This window comes from Oncorhynchus keta, chromosome 33 (assembly GCF_023373465.1).
Source record: "Oncorhynchus keta strain PuntledgeMale-10-30-2019 chromosome 33, Oket_V2, whole genome shotgun sequence".
Lineage (NCBI taxonomy): Eukaryota > Metazoa > Chordata > Actinopteri > Salmoniformes > Salmonidae > Oncorhynchus > Oncorhynchus keta.
Genome location: NC_068453.1, coordinates 7,025,959 through 7,043,305, shown reverse-complemented (window position 1 = coordinate 7,043,305; position 17,347 = coordinate 7,025,959). Strand labels below are relative to the sequence as shown.

The following is a 17,347-nucleotide window of genomic DNA, read 5'->3' as shown; positions in this document are numbered from 1 at the left end:
TATGTCAGTGGAAGAGAGGACAGTAACAGGAGACACTATGAGCTGAACATAACAGTATGTCAGTGAAAGAGAGGACAGTAACAGGAGACACTATGAGCTGAACATAACAGTCAGTGGAAGAGAGGACAGTAACAGGAGACACTATGAGCTGAACATAACAGTATGTCAGTGAAAGAGAGGACAGTAACAGGAGACACTATGAGCTGAACATAACAGTATGTCAGTGAAAGAGAGGACAGTAACAGGAGACACTATGAGCTGAACATTACAGTATGTCAGTGGAAGAGAGGACAGTAACAGGAGACACTATGAGCTGAACATAACAGTATGTCAGTGAAAGAGAGGACAGTAACAGGAGACACTATGAGCTGAACATAACAGACAGTGGAAGAGAGGACAGTAACAGGAGACACTATGAGCTGAACATAACAGTATGTCAGTGAAAGAGAGGACAGTAACAGGAGACACTATGAGCTGAACATAACAGTATGTCAGTGGAAGAGAGGACAGTAACAGGAGACACTATGAGCTGAACATAACAGACAGTGGAAGAGAGGACAGTAACAGGAGACACTATGAGCTGAACATAACAGTATGTCAGTGAAAGAGAGGACAGTAACAGGAGACACTATGAGCTGAACATAACAGTATGTCAGTGGAAGAGAGGACAGTAACAGGAGACACTATGAGCTGAACATAACAGTATGTCAGTGGAAGAGAGGACAGTAAACAGGAGACACTATGAGCTGAACATAACAGTATGTCAGTGAAAGAGACGACAGTAACAGGAGACACTATGAGCTGAACATAACAGACAGTGGAAGGGAGGACAGTAACAGGAGACACTATGAGCTGAACATAACAGTATGTCAGTGAAAGAGAGGACAGTAACAGGAGACACTATGAGCTGAACATAACAGTATGTCAGTGGAAGAGAGGACAGTAACAAGAGACACTATGAGCTGAACATAACAGTATGTCAGTGGAAGAGAGGACAGTAACAAGAGACACTATGAGCTGAACATAACAGTATGTCAGTGAAATAGAGGACAGTAACAGGAGACACTATGAGCTGAACATTACAGTATGTCAGTGGAAGAGAGGACAGTAACAGGAGACACTATGAGCTGAACATAACAGTATGTCAGTGAAAGAGAGGACAGTAACAGGAGACACTATGAGCTGAACATAACAGTATGTCAGTGAAAGAGAGGACAGTAACAGGAGACACTATGAGCTGAACATTACAGTATGTCAGTGGAAGAGAGGACAGTAACAGGAGACACTATGAGCTGAACATAACAGTATGTCAGTGAAAGAGAGGACAGTAACAGGAGACACTATGAGCTGAACATAACAGTCAGTGGAAGAGAGGACAGTAACAGGAGACACTATGAGCTGAACATAACAGTATGTCAGTGAAAGAGAGGACAGTAACAGGAGACACTATGAGCTGAACATAACAGTATGTCAGTGGAAGAGAGGACAGTAACAGGAGACACTATGAGCTGAACATTACAGTATGTCAGTGGAAGAGAGGACAGTAACAGGAGACACTATGAGCTGAACATAACAGTATGTCAGTGAAAGAGAGGACAGTAACAGGAGACACTATGAGCTGAACATAACAGACAGTGGAAGAGAGGACAGTAACAGGAGACACTATGAGCTGAACATAACAGTATGTCAGTGAAAGAGAGGACAGTAACAGGAGACACTATGAGCTGAACATAACAGTATGTCAGTGGAAGAGAGGACAGTAACAGGAGACACTATGAGCTGAACATAACAGACAGTGGAAGAGAGGACAGTAACAGGAGACACTATGAGCTGAACATAACAGTATGTCAGTGAAAGAGAGGACAGTAACAGGAGACACTATGAGCTGAACATTACAGTATGTCAGTGGAAGAGAGGACAGTAACAGGAGACACTATGAGCTGAACATTACAGTATGTCAGTGGAAGAGAGGACAGTAACAGGAGACACTATGAGCTGAACATAACAGTATGTCAGTGGAAGGGAGGACAGTAACAGGAGACACTATGAGCTGAACATAACAGTATGTCAGTGGAAGAGAGGACAGTAACAGGAGACACTATGAGCTGAACATAACAGTATGTCAGTGGAAGAGAGGACAGTAACAGGAGACACTATGAGCTGAACATTACAGTATGTCAGTGGAAGAGAGGACAGTAACAGGAGACACTATGAGCTGAACATTACAGTATGTCAGTGGAAGAGAGGACAGTAACAGGAGACACTATGAGCTGAACATAACAGACAGTGGAAGAGAGGACAGTAACAGGAGACACTATGAGCTGAACATTACAGTATGTCAGTGAAAGAGAGGACAGTAACAAGAGACACTATGAGCTGAACATAACAGTATGTCAGTGGAAGAGAGGACAGTAACAGGAGACACTATGAGCTGAACATTACAGTATGTCAGTGAAAGAGAGGACAGTAACAGGAGACACTATGAGCTGAACATAACAGTATGTCAGTGAAAGAGAGGACAGTAACAGGAGACACTATGAGCTGAACATAACAGACAGTGGAAGGGAGGACAGTAACAGGAGACACTATGAGCTGAACATAACAGTATGTCAGTGAAAGAGAGGACAGTAACAGGAGACACTATGAGCTGAACATTACAGTATGTCAGTGGAAGAGAGGACAGTAACAGGAGACACTATGAGCTGAACATAACAGTATGTCAGTGGAAGAGAGGACAGTAACAGGAGACACTATGAGCTGAACATAACAGTATGTCAGTGGAAGAGAGGACAGTAACAGGAGACACTATGAGCTGAACATAACAGTATGTCAGTGGAAGAGAGGACAGTAACAAGAGACACTATGAGCTGAACATAACAGTATGTCAGTGGAAGAGAGGACAGTAACAGGAGACACTATGAGCTGAACATAACAGTATGTCAGTGGAAGAGAGGACAGTAACAGGAGACACTATGAGCTGAACATAACAGTATGTCAGTGGAAGAGAGGACAGTAACAGGAGACACTATGAGCTGAACATAACAGTATGTCAGTGGAAGAGAGGACAGTAACAGGAGACACTATGAGCTGAACATAACAGTATGTCAGTGGAAGAGAGGACAGTAACAGGAGACACTATGAGCTGAACATAACAGTATGTCAGTGGAAGAGAGGACAGTAACAGGAGACACTATGAGCTGAACATAACAGTATGTCAGTGAAAGAGAGGACAGTAACAGGAGACACTATGAGCTGAACATAACAGTAAGTCAGTGGAAGGGAGGACAGTAACAGGAGACACTATGAGCTGAACATAACAGTATGTCAGTGAAAGAGAGGACAGTAACAGGAGACACTATGAGCTGAACATAACAGTATGTCAGTGAAAGAGAGGACAGTAACAGGAGACACTATGAGCTGAACATAACAGTATGTCAGTGAAAGAGAGGACAGTAACAGGAGACACTATGAGCTGAACATAACAGTATGTCAGTGGAAGAGAGGACAGTAACAGGAGACGCTATGAGCTGAACATAACAGTATGTCAGTGAAAGAGAGGACAGTAACAGGAGACACTATGAGCTGAACATAACAGTATGTCAGTGAAAGAGAGGACAGTAACAGGAGACACTATGAGCTGAACATAACAGTATGTCAGTGGAAGAGAGGACAGTAACAGGAGACGCTATGAACTGAACATAACAGTATGTCAGTGGAAGAGAGGACAGTAACAAGAGACACTATGAGCTGAACATAACAGTATGTCAGTGGAAGGGAGGACAGTAACAGGAGACACTATGAGCTGAACATAACAGTATGTCAGTGGAAGAGAGGACAGTAACAGGAGACACTATGAGCTGAACATAACAGTATGTCAGTGGAAGAGAGGACAGTAACAGGAGACACTATGAGCTGAACATAACAGTATGTCAGTGGAAGGGCAGACAGTAACAGGAGACACTATGAGCTGAACATAACAGTATGTCAGTGGAAGAGAGGACAGTAACAGGAGACACTATGAGCTGAACATAACAGTATGTCAGTGAAAGAGAGGACAGTAACAGGAGACACTATGAGCTGAACATAACAGTATGTCAGTGAAAGAGAGGACAGTAACAGGAGACACTATGAGCTGAACATAACAGTATGTCAGTGGAAGAGAGGAGAGTAACAGGAGACACTATGAGCTGAACATAACAGTCAGTGGAAGAGAGGACAGTAACAGGAGACACTATGAGCTGAACATAACAGTATGTCAGTGGAAGAGAGGACAGTAACAGGAGACACTATGAGCTGAACATAACAGTATGTCAGTGGAAGAGAGGACAGTAACAGGAGACACTATGAGCTGAACATAACAGTATGTCAGTGGAAGAGAGGACAGTAACAGGAGACACTATGAGCTGAACATAACAGTATGTCAGTGGAAGAGAGGACAGTAACAGGAGACACTATGAGCTGAACATAACAGTATGTCAGTGGAAGGGCAGACAGTAACAGGAGACACTATGAGCTGAACATTACAGTATGTCAGTGGAAGAGAGGACAGTAACAGGAGACACTATGAGCTGAACATAACAGTATGTCAGTGGAAGAGAGGACAGTAACAGGAGACACTATGAGCTGAACATAACAGTATGTCAGTGGAAGAGAGGACAGTAACAGGAGACACTATGAGCTGAACATAACAGTATGTCAGTGGAAGAGAGGACAGTAACAGGAGACACTATGAGCTGAACATAACAGTATGTCAGTGGAAGAGAGGACAGTAACAGGAGACACTATGAGCTGAACATAACAGTATGTCAGTGGAAGGGCAGACAGTAACAGGAGACACTATGAGCTGAACATAACAGACAGTGGAAGGGAGGACAGTAACAGGAGACACTATGAGCTGAACATTACAGTATGTCAGTGGAAGAGAGGACAGTAACAGGAGACACTATGAGCTGAACATAACAGACAGTGGAAGGGAGGACAGTAACAGGAGACACTATGAGCTGAACATTACAGTATGTCAGTGGAAGAGAGGACAGTAACAGGAGACACTATGAGCTGAACATAACAGTATGTCAGTGGAAGAGAGGACAGTAACAGGAGACACTATGAGCTGAACATAACAGTATGTCAGTGGAAGAGAGGACAGTAACAGGAGACACTATGAGCTGAACATAACAGTATGTCAGTGGAAGGGCAGACAGTAACAGGAGACACTATGAGCTGAACATAACAGTATGTCAGTGGAAGAGAGGACAGTAACAGGAGACACTATGAGCTGAACATTACAGTATGTCAGTGAAAGAGAGGACAGTAACAGGAGACACTATGAGCTGAACATTACAGTATGTCAGTGAAAGAGAGGACAGTAACAGGAGACACTATGAGCTGAACATAACAGTATGTCAGTGGAAGAGAGGACAGTAACAGGAGACACTATGAGCTGAACATAACAGTATGTCAGTGAAAGAGAGGACAGTAACAGGAGACACTATGAGCTGAACATTACAGTATGTCAGTGGAAGAGAGGACAGTAACAGGAGACACTATGAGCTGAACATAACAGTATGTCAGTGAAAGAGAGGACAGTAACAGGAGACACTATGAGCTGAACATAACAGTATGTCAGTGGAAGAGAGGACAGTAACAGGAGACACTATGAGCTGAACATAACAGACAGTGGAAGAGAGGACAGTAACAGGAGACACTATGAGCTGAACATAACAGTATGTCAGTGAAAGAGAGGACAGTAACAGGAGACACTATGAGCTGAACATAACAGTATGTCAGTGGAAGAGAGGACAGTAACAGGAGACACTATGAGCTGAACATAACAGACAGTGGAAGAGAGGACAGTAACAGGAGACACTATGAGCTGAACATAACAGTATGTCAGTGAAAGAGAGGACAGTAACAGGAGACACTATGAGCTGAACATTACAGTATGTCAGTGGAAGAGAGGACAGTAACAGGAGACACTATGAGCTGAACATTACAGTATGTCAGTGGAAGAGAGGACAGTAACAGGAGACACTATGAGCTGAACATAACAGTATGTCAGTGGAAGGGAGGACAGTAACAGGAGACACTATGAGCTGAACATAACAGTATGTCAGTGGAAGAGAGGACAGTAACAGGAGACACTATGAGCTGAACATAACAGTATGTCAGTGGAAGAGAGGACAGTAACAGGAGACACTATGAGCTGAACATTACAGTATGTCAGTGGAAGAGAGGACAGTAACAGGAGACACTATGAGCTGAACATTACAGTATGTCAGTGGAAGAGAGGACAGTAACAGGAGACACTATGAGCTGAACATAACAGACAGTGGAAGAGAGGACAGTAACAGGAGACACTATGAGCTGAACATTACAGTATGTCAGTGAAAGAGAGGACAGTAACAAGAGACACTATGAGCTGAACATAACAGTATGTCAGTGGAAGAGAGGACAGTAACAGGAGACACTATGAGCTGAACATTACAGTATGTCAGTGGAAGAGAGGACAGTAACAGGAGACACTATGAGCTGAACATAACAGTATGTCAGTGAAAGAGAGGACAGTAACAGGAGACACTATGAGCTGAACATAACAGACAGTGGAAGGGAGGACAGTAACAGGAGACACTATGAGCTGAACATAACAGTATGTCAGTGAAAGAGAGGACAGTAACAGGAGACACTATGAGCTGAACATAACAGACAGTGGAAAGGAGGACAGTAACAGGAGACACTATGAGCTGAACATAACAGTATGTCAGTGAAAGAGAGGACAGTAACAGGAGACACTATGAGCTGAACATTACAGTATGTCAGTGAAAGAGAGGACAGTAACAGGAGACACTGTGAGCTGAACATAACAGTATGTCAGTGGAAGAGAGGACAGTAACAGGAGACACTATGAGCTGAACATAACAGTATGTCAGTGGAAGAGAGGACAGTAACAGGAGACACTATGAGCTGAACATAACAGTATGTCAGTGGAAGAGAGGACAGTAACAGGAGACACTATGAGCTGAACATAACAGTATGTCAGTGAAAGAGAGGACAGTAACAGGAGACACTATGAGCTGAACATAACAGTATGTCAGTGGAAGAGAGGACAGTAACAGGAGACACTATGAGCTGAACATAACAGTATGTCAGTGGAAGAGAGGACAGTAACAGGAGACACTATGAGCTGAACATAACAGTATGTCAGTGGAAGAGAGGACAGTAACAGGAGACACTATGAGCTGAACATAACAGTATGTCAGTGAAAGAGAGGACAGTAACAGGAGACACTATGAGCTGAACATAACAGTATGTCAGTGGAAGAGAGGACAGTAACAAGAGACACTATGAGCTGAACATAACAGTATGTCAGTGGAAGGGCAGACAGTAACAGGAGACACTATGAGCTGAACATAACAGTATGTCAGTGGAAGGGCAGACAGTAACAGGAGACACTATGAGCTGAACATAACAGTATGTCAGTGGAAGGGCAGACAGTAACAGGAGACACTATGAGCTGAACATTACAGTATGTCAGTGAAAGAGAGGACAGTAACAGGAGACACTATGAGCTGAACATAACAGTATGTCAGTGGAAGAGAGGACAGTAACAGGAGACACTATGAGCTGAACATAACAGTATGTCAGTGGAAGGGAGGACAGTAACAGGAGACACTATGAGCTGAACATAACAGTATGTCAGTGGAAGGGCAGACAGTAACAGGAGACACTATGAGCTGAACATAACAGTATGTCAGTGAAAGAGAGGACAGTAACAGGAGACACTATGAGCTGAACATAACAGTAAGTCAGTGGAAGGGAGGACAGTAACAGGAGACACTATGAGCTGAACATTACAGTATGTCAGTGAAAGAGAGGACAGTAACAGGAGACACTATGAGCTGAACATAACAGTATGTCAGTGAAAGAGAGGACAGTAACAGGAGACACTATGAGCTGAACATTACAGTATGTCAGTGAAAGAGAGGACAGTAACAGGAGACACTATGAGCTGAACATAACAGTATGTCAGTGGAAGAGAGGACAGTAACAGGAGACACTATGAGCTGAACATAACAGTATGTCAGTGGAAGAGAGGACAGTAACAGGAGACACTATGAGCTGAACATAACAGTATGTCAGTGGAAGAGAGGACAGTAACAGGAGACACTATGAGCTGAACATAACAGTATGTCAGTGGAAGAGAGGACAGTAACAAGAGACACTATGAGCTGAACATAACAGTATGTCAGTGGAAGAGAGGACAGTAACAGGAGACACTATGAGCTGAACATAACAGTATGTCAGTGGAAGAGAGGACAGTAACAGGAGACACTATGAGCTGAACATAACAGTATGTCAGTGAAAGAGAGGACAGTAACAGGAGACACTATGAGCTGAACATAACAGTATGTCAGTGGAAGAGAGGACAGTAACAGGAGACACTATGAGCTGAACATAACAGTATGTCAGTGGAAGGGCAGACAGTAACAGGAGACACTAAGCTGAACATAACAGTATGTCAGTGGAAGGGCAGACAGTAACAGGAGACACTATGAGCTGAACATAACAGTATGTCAGTGGAAGGGCAGACAGTAACAGGAGACACTATGAGCTGAACATTACAGTATGTCAGTGAAAGAGAGGACAGTAACAGGAGACACTATGAGCTGAACATAACAGTATGTCAGTGGAAGAGAGGACAGTAACAGGAGACACTATGAGCTGAACATAACAGTATGTCAGTGGAAGGGAGGACAGTAACAGGAGACACTATGAGCTGAACATAACAGTATGTCAGTGGAAGGGCAGACAGTAACAGGAGACACTATGAGCTGAACATAACAGTATGTCAGTGAAAGAGAGGACAGTAACAGGAGACACTATGAGCTGAACATAACAGTAAGTCAGTGGAAGGGAGGACAGTAACAGGAGACACTATGAGCTGAACATTACAGTATGTCAGTGAAAGAGAGGACAGTAACAGGAGACACTATGAGCTGAACATTACAGTATGTCAGTGAAAGAGAGGACAGTAACAGGAGACACTATGAGCTGAACATAACAGTATGTCAGTGAAAGAGAGGACAGTAACAGGAGACACTATGAGCTGAACATAACAGTATGTCAGTGGAAGAGAGGACAGTAACAGGAGACACTATGAGCTGAACATAACAGTATGTCAGTGAAAGAGAGGACAGTAACAGGAGACACTATGAGCTGAACATAACAGTATGTCAGTGAAAGAGAGGACAGTAACAGGAGACACTATGAGCTGAACATAACAGTATGTCAGTGGAAGAGAGGACAGTAACAGGAGACACTATGAGCTGAACATAACAGTATGTCAGTGGAAGAGAGGACAGTAACAAGAGACACTATGAGCTGAACATAACAGTATGTCAGTGGAAGGGAGGACAGTAACAGGAGACACTATGAGCTGAACATAACAGTATGTCAGTGGAAGAGAGGACAGTAACAGGAGACACTATGAGCTGAACATAACAGTATGTCAGTGGAAGAGAGGACAGTAACAGGAGACACTATGAGCTGAACATAACAGTATGTCAGTGGAAGGGCAGACAGTAACAGGAGACACTATGAGCTGAACATAACAGTATGTCAGTGGAAGAGAGGACAGTAACAGGAGACACTATGAGCTGAACATAACAGTATGTCAGTGAAAGAGAGGACAGTAACAGGAGACACTATGAACTGAACATAACAGTATGTCAGTGGAAGAGAGGACAGTAACAGGAGACACTATGAGCTGAACATAACAGTATGTCAGTGGAAGAGAGGACAGTAACAGGAGACACTATGAGCTGAACATAACAGTCAGTGGAAGAGAGGACAGTAACAGGAGACACTATGAGCTGAACATAACAGTATGTCAGTGGAAGAGAGGACAGTAACAGGAGACACTATGAGCTGAACATAACAGTATGTCAGTGAAAGAGAGGACAGTAACAGGAGACACTATGAGCTGAACATTACAGTATGTCAGTGGAAGAGAGGACAGTAACAGGAGACACTATGAGCTGAACATAACAGTATGTCAGTGGAAGAGAGGACAGTAACAGGAGACACTATGAGCTGAACATAACAGTATGTCAGTGGAAGGGCAGACAGTAACAGGAGACACTATGAGCTGAACATTACAGTATGTCAGTGGAAGAGAGGACAGTAACAGGAGACACTATGAGCTGAACATAACAGTATGTCAGTGGAAGAGAGGACAGTAACAGGAGACACTATGAGCTGAACATAACAGTATGTCAGTGGAAGAGAGGACAGTAACAGGAGACACTATGAGCTGAACATAACAGTATGTCAGTGGAAGAGAGGACAGTAACAGGAGACACTATGAGCTGAACATAACAGTATGTCAGTGGAAGAGAGGACAGTAACAGGAGACACTATGAGCTGAACATAACAGTATGTCAGTGGAAGGGAGGACAGTAACAGGAGACACTATGAGCTGAACATTACAGTATGTCAGTGAAAGAGAGGACAGTAACAGGAGACACTATGAGCTGAACATAACAGTATGTCAGTGGAAGGGCAGACAGTAACAGGAGACACTATGAGCTGAACATAACAGTATGTCAGTGGAAGGGAGGACAGTAACAGGAGACACTATGAGCTGAACATTACAGTATGTCAGTGAAAGAGAGGACAGTAACAGGAGACACTATGAGCTGAACATAACAGTATGTCAGTGGAAGGGCAGACAGTAACAGGAGACACTATGAGCTGAACATAACAGACAGTGGAAGGGAGGACAGTAACAGGAGACACTATGAGCTGAACATTACAGTATGTCAGTGGAAGAGAGGACAGTAACAGGAGACACTATGAGCTGAACATAACAGACAGTGGAAGGGAGGACAGTAACAGGAGACACTATGAGCTGAACATTACAGTATGTCAGTGGAAGAGAGGACAGTAACAGGAGACACTATGAGCTGAACATAACAGTATGTCAGTGGAAGAGAGGACAGTAACAGGAGACACTATGAGCTGAACATAACAGTATGTCAGTGGAAGAGAGGAAGTAACAGGAGACACTATGAGCTGAACATAACAGTATGTCAGTGGAAGGGCAGACAGTAACAGGAGACACTATGAGCTGAACATAACAGTATGTCAGTGGAAAGAGGACAGTAACAGGAGACACTATGAGCTGAACATTACAGTATGTCAGTGAAAGAGAGGACAGTAACAGGAGACACTATGAGCTGAACATTACAGTATGTCAGTGAAAGAGAGGACAGTAACAGGAGACACTATGAGCTGAACATAACAGTATGTCAGTGGAAGAGAGGACAGTAACAGGAGACACTATGAGCTGAACATAACAGTATGTCAGTGAAAGAGAGGACAGTAACAGGAGACACTATGAGCTGAACATTACAGTATGTCAGTGGAAGAGAGGACAGTAACAGGAGACACTATGAGCTGAACATAACAGTATGTCAGTGAAAGAGAGGACAGTAACAGGAGACACTATGAGCTGAACATAACAGTATGTCAGTGGAAGAGAGGACAGTAACAGGAGACACTATGAGCTGAACATAACAGACAGTGGAAGAGAGGACAGTAACAGGAGACACTATGAGCTGAACATAACAGACAGTGGAAGAGAGGACAGTAACAGGAGACACTATGAGCTGAACATAACAGTATGTCAGTGAAAGAGAGGACAGTAACAGGAGACACTATGAGCTGAACATAACAGTATGTCAGTGGAAGAGAGGACAGTAACAGGAGACACTATGAGCTGAACATAACAGACAGTGGAAGAGAGGACAGTAACAGGAGACACTATGAGCTGAACATAACAGTATGTCAGTGAAAGAGAGGACAGTAACAGGAGACACTATGAGCTGAACATTACAGTATGTCAGTGGAAGAGAGGACAGTAACAGGAGACACTATGAGCTGAACATTACAGTATGTCAGTGGAAGAGAGGACAGTAACAGGAGACACTATGAGCTGAACATAACAGTATGTCAGTGGAAGGGAGGACAGTAACAGGAGACACTATGAGCTGAACATAACAGTATGTCAGTGGAAGAGAGGACAGTAACAGGAGACACTATGAGCTGAACATAACAGTATGTCAGTGGAAGAGAGGACAGTAACAGGAGACACTATGAGCTGAACATTACAGTATGTCAGTGGAAGAGAGGACAGTAACAGGAGACACTATGAGCTGAACATTACAGTATGTCAGTGGAAGAGAGGACAGTAACAGGAGACACTATGAGCTGAACATAACAGACAGTGGAAGAGAGGACAGTAACAGGAGACACTATGAGCTGAACATTACAGTATGTCAGTGAAAGAGAGGACAGTAACAAGAGACACTATGAGCTGAACATAACAGTATGTCAGTGGAAGAGAGGACAGTAACAGGAGACACTATGAGCTGAACATTACAGTATGTCAGTGGAAGAGAGGACAGTAACAGGAGACACTATGAGCTGAACATAACAGTATGTCAGTGAAAGAGAGGACAGTAACAGGAGACACTATGAGCTGAACATAACAGACAGTGGAAGGGAGGACAGTAACAGGAGACACTATGAGCTGAACATAACAGTATGTCAGTGAAAGAGAGGACAGTAACAGGAGACACTATGAGCTGAACATAACAGACAGTGGAAAGGAGGACAGTAACAGGAGACACTATGAGCTGAACATAACAGTATGTCAGTGAAAGAGAGGACAGTAACAGGAGACACTATGAGCTGAACATTACAGTATGTCAGTGAAAGAGAGGACAGTAACAGGAGACACTGTGAGCTGAACATAACAGTATGTCAGTGGAAGAGAGGACAGTAACAGGAGACACTATGAGCTGAACATAACAGTATGTCAGTGGAAGAGAGGACAGTAACAGGAGACACTATGAGCTGAACATAACAGTATGTCAGTGAAAGAGAGGACAGTAACAGGAGACACTATGAGCTGAACATAACAGTATGTCAGTGGAAGAGAGGACAGTAACAAGAGACACTATGAGCTGAACATAACAGTATGTCAGTGGAAGAGAGGACAGTAACAAGAGACACTATGAGCTGAACATAACAGTATGTCAGTGGAAGAGAGGACAGTAACAGGAGACACTATGAGCTGAACATAACAGTATGTCAGTGAAAGAGAGGACAGTAACAGGAGACACTATGAGCTGAACATAACAGTATGTCAGTGGAAGAGAGGACAGTAACAGGAGACACTATGAGCTGAACATAACAGTATGTCAGTGGAAGGGCAGACAGTAACAGGAGACACTATGAGCTGAACATAACAGTATGTCAGTGGAAGGGCAGACAGTAACAGGAGACACTATGAGCTGAACATAACAGTATGTCAGTGGAAGGGCAGACAGTAACAGGAGACACTATGAGCTGAACATTACAGTATGTCAGTGAAAGAGAGGACAGTAACAGGAGACACTATGAGCTGAACATAACAGTATGTCAGTGGAAGAGAGGACAGTAACAGGAGACACTATGAGCTGAACATAACAGTATGTCAGTGGAAGGGAGGACAGTAACAGGAGACACTATGAGCTGAACATAACAGTATGTCAGTGGAAGGGCAGACAGTAACAGGAGACACTATGAGCTGAACATAACAGTATGTCAGTGGAAGAGAGGACAGTAACAGGAGACACTATGAGCTGAACATAACAGTATGTCAGTGGAAGAGAGGACAGTAACAGGAGACACTATGAGCTGAACATAACAGTATGTCAGTGGAAGAGAGGACAGTAACAGGAGACACTATGAGCTGAACATAACAGTATGTCAGTGGAAGGGCAGACAGTAACAGGAGACACTATGAGCTGAACATTACAGTATGTCAGTGAAAGAGAGGACAGTAACAGGAGACACTATGAGCTGAACATAACAGTATGTCAGTGGAAGAGAGGACAGTAACAGGAGACACTATGAGCTGAACATAACAGTATGTCAGTGGAAGAGAGGACAGTAACAGGAGACACTATGAGCTGAACATTACAGTATGTCAGTGAAAGAGAGGACAGTAACAGGAGACACTATGAGCTGAACATAACAGTATGTCAGTGGAAGAGAGGACAGTAACAGGAGACACTATGAGCTGAACATAACAGTATGTCAGTGAAAGAGAGGACAGTAACAGGAGACACTATGAGCTGAACATTACAGTATGTCAGTGGAAGAGAGGACAGTAACAGGAGACACTATGAGCTGAACATAACAGTATGTCAGTGAAAGAGAGGACAGTAACAGGAGACACTATGAGCTGAACATAACAGTATGTCAGTGAAAGAGAGGACAGTAACAGGAGACACTATGAGCTGAACATAACAGTATGTCAGTGAAAGAGAGGACAGTAACAGGAGACACTATGAGCTGAACATAACAGTATGTCAGTGGAAGAGAGGACAGTAACAGGAGACACTATGAGCTGAACATAACAGTATGTCAGTGGAAGAGAGGACAGTAACAGGAGACACTATGAGCTGAACATAACAGTATGTCAGTGGAAGAGAGGACAGTAACAGGAGACCCAAATGTGGTTTATGACTTCTATGATTCCCATTGTAGCCAAGTCAGTTGCAATAATTCTGTTACTGCATTTTTTGTAATTCCCTTATCAATTAGGTAACACAATTACACGTTTTAATCACTTAGTAATTAATAAACAAAATTTATATTGGTAAAATCACCATAACTTATTGGTAGGTCCACCAATGTTACTGCTGTGAACTTTCATTATCCTCCCTCATGAGGGAGAGAAATGAGAAAATGTCAGAAAGTATGTGTGTTTTTGGTGACAGAATTACAAGGCACACGGCCTAAATTTTAAATGAACAGAAGGCAAGCTATGTCTTCAAAATGAAATAGTCCGTGTCGATATTAGTTGGGTCTTTACGTCCACATGATGAGTTCCATCTGTTAATCCACAAATCAAAGCCTTCACTTACGCCTCGTTTGTTCAGATGGAAAATGGTTGAAAAATGTATCTGTTCCTTCATTTCCCACAAATATAGACTCTTAGCTTTCATTTGACACACAATTTGATTAGCTCCTATGAACCTCACATGATGGTGCTCATGGGTCCATTCTGATGGAAATGCCCTTTAGATTCAGATGTAGGGCATCCTTATCAACACGCAATTGAATCACTTGCAGTCTCTTGATCTCCATCCAGGGACAACGGATTTCCAGAGCTCATATTTTCACGGTGTGAGGAGTCTAAAGCCATGGTTGAATCAGGATGAGCCCCTTCCACACACACACACACACACACACACACACACACACACACACACACACACACACACACACACACACACACACACACACACACACACACACACACACACACACACACACACACACACACACACACACACACACACACACACACACACACACACACACACACTCACTCACTCACACACAGAGTCATACACACGATGACAACGCGAACTGAAGGCCATGTCTTTAGAGAGTAATTGAAAGTGAGCAATAGTGGATATGAATCCAATAGCAGCTGTCCATCAAGAGGCGGTCACTGTGTTGATTGTAACTGACAGCAACATTGCCTGCCCCTCCAATGCCACATCACTGTGAAATTACAAATCAACAGCATGTTATTCAAACTATACAACCAGCTTGGTCTTTTTCCCTCAGCTTGTATGCAGACACACACGCACACACACGCACACACGCACACACGCACGCACACACACACACACACACACGCACATGAACACGCACACTAGCAAATACATAGGGAGCTCACATTCCAATCTCTCGCTCTCTCTCAAAGTGAAACTATTTACCACTATCCTTTCACTCTCTCCGTCTGATAATCACATTTTTCTTTCTTTCACAATTGTATCCCCCCCCCCCCAACACCTCGAGGCATCTAGAGGTGAAGTCAAGGTTACAGCAATCTTAGGATGGCTGGTATCGTTTCATAGAGCTGGTTAGCCTGCTGATCTCTTCTCTTTTTATTATGTGTCTCTCTGTTGATAGTGGAGGCCATACAGTAAGTCTGTGAGTGTTTAACTGGATTGTCTCATTCAGAGCATCTCCTCTTCTCCTCTACATCCATTTCTACAGACAGTGACACACACACGCACAAAAACACACACTTGCATATTCAACGTTTCCCGTGCATTGTGTATCGGTACTGTATATAAACAAGGGATTTTTGGGGTTCTCAAAGGCTGCGTTTTACACTGTTGCCGGGCGTACACTCGTCTCGACGCTCGTCCATCCGAACTCACGTAGAGCTAATACATTTGTATCAGGGGAAAGACTTCGGGGTAGACGAGGAGCGGTGACATCGCCAACATCAGTACCTCCACTCACTCCTTCTCTCGTTCTTCCCTCGACGTCATCTGATTTGTATACTGACATTCTCTCTCTCCTCTCCTCCTCTCCTCCTCTCTTCCGTAACACACCCACTGTGCTCACCTGTTTCCTCTCAACCCTTTCTCTCTCTCCTCCTCTCCTCCTCTCTTCTGTAACACACCCACTGTGCTCACCTGTTTCCTCTCAACCCTTTCTCTCTCTCCTCTCTTCCCCCCGTCAGTTGTCCTGCAACCTATCGGGGGGGTTTGTTCGTTACCGGGGATTGTATAGATTTTCCCTATTTTCTCATCCTGTGCTTCAGTGGTTTTGAAATGAATAGTCTATATTCTACTAACCATTCCTGGTCCTTCGGTATTGGGGGACAGGATCCGTACCTGTCCAAGGTTAGACTTTAGCATTGTGGACGTGCCATAGTTATTCAGTCACTCTGGGAGAACAAAACACAGAGGTGTTAAAAACCAACACATTTTGGAATTATAACAGCCTTTGTTTTCAGGTCAGAGAAGGGTGTGACCGAAATGTACTTTGACCTTTCATTGGCTGACGTATCTACATTATAAATAGCCTGTGCTGTCTGTCGGGTTCAGGTTTATGAACTTTTATTGACACAAAAAAAATAATGGGCGTATGACTGGTTTATACGCAGCTCATATGCTGTATGTATGTATAAACAACATGGATGATTTACAGAAATTTGCAATGCTGTGATGTAAATTGTAAAGAGCATGTAAGTTTAGGAACAAACACGTGAGCGAGCATAGACTCACTGAAACAACATATAAACGCATGTAAAGTGTTGGTCCCATGTTTCATGAGCTGAGATAAAAGATCCCAGAAATTGTCCACATGTTTACATCCCTGTTAGTAAGCATTTCTCCTTTGCTAAAATAATCCATCCACCTGACAGGTGTGGCATATCAACAAAATTACTAAACAGCATAATCATTACACAGGTGAACCTTGTGCTAGG

The 17,347-nt window shown here is 43.4% G+C and overlaps 1 protein-coding gene across 1 annotated transcript in view; it reads left to right on the top strand.

Moving 5' to 3' along the window:
• LOC118366107 (chemokine-like protein TAFA-5) overlaps positions 1 to 17,347 on the top strand; it is a 176,136-nt gene that overhangs the window by 33,425 nt on the left and 125,364 nt on the right. The gene's annotated exons all lie outside the window — the stretch shown is intronic.